Consider the following 813-nt stretch of genomic DNA (forward strand, 5'->3'; position numbering starts at 1 on the left):
AGGACCCCGGGTCCCAGCGGGGACCTGGCTCTGCTCCCTGTGAACCTCGCCCCCAGCCCCCAGAGCAGCCGTGGTGTGGGCCTCCCTCCCCGCAGGTGGGCGCTGACCCTTGGACCCGCAGAGCAGGTCGGGGAGGCGACTGGAGAGGACAGCTTTGCCTCTGGGTGGGTGGCTGATGGGAGGCGCTGGGGGAGGTGCTGGAATGTGTCAGAGTCCACGGGACCCTGGGGGTCTGGGACGCTTCCAGCAAAGCCGTGACCGTGGACAGCGGGGGTGTCGGTGTGACCGCGGGGCTGCCTCTCCCCCGGGTCCCTCCGAAGGGCCTGGGAGGAGACTGGCTGCTCGGTCCCAGGCAGCTACCCCTCCAGTCTGGTCTTTAACTGAACTGACCTCCGGGGGCCCAAGGGCAGGGCACCTCCTCATCCTCCAGGGCTCACCCAGCCCCCACTCCTTCTAGAAAAGTCTCCTGACTCCATGGCTGACCTCGGTTCCCCCCAAGCCCATCACTGACACTGCGGACACCTGGCAGTTCTGCCACCATCCCTGACCTGCAGCCCTTTCCCCAGGGCCCAGCTCCCTCCTCCTCCTGCCCACCCCCTCCCCGGCCCAGCTGCCCCTTCTGTCCTTGGAGGGTGGGGTGTCAGGGCAGGAGGCCTCTCAGGCCCCCACCCCCGCACTTTCCCTCCCGGGGTGTCTAGAAGCAGCTCCCCCACCCTCCCTCCTTCGGCTGGAGAAGGGCCTCCCCGGGCAGCGGCCGCTGGGGACTCGGGGCTGCAGAGGAGCCGCCCTGGGCCCCGGGCCGGCCGCTGAGGG

Source organism: Myotis davidii, unplaced genomic scaffold, assembly GCF_000327345.1.
Source record: "Myotis davidii unplaced genomic scaffold, ASM32734v1 scaffold592, whole genome shotgun sequence".
Lineage (NCBI taxonomy): Eukaryota > Metazoa > Chordata > Mammalia > Chiroptera > Vespertilionidae > Myotis > Myotis davidii.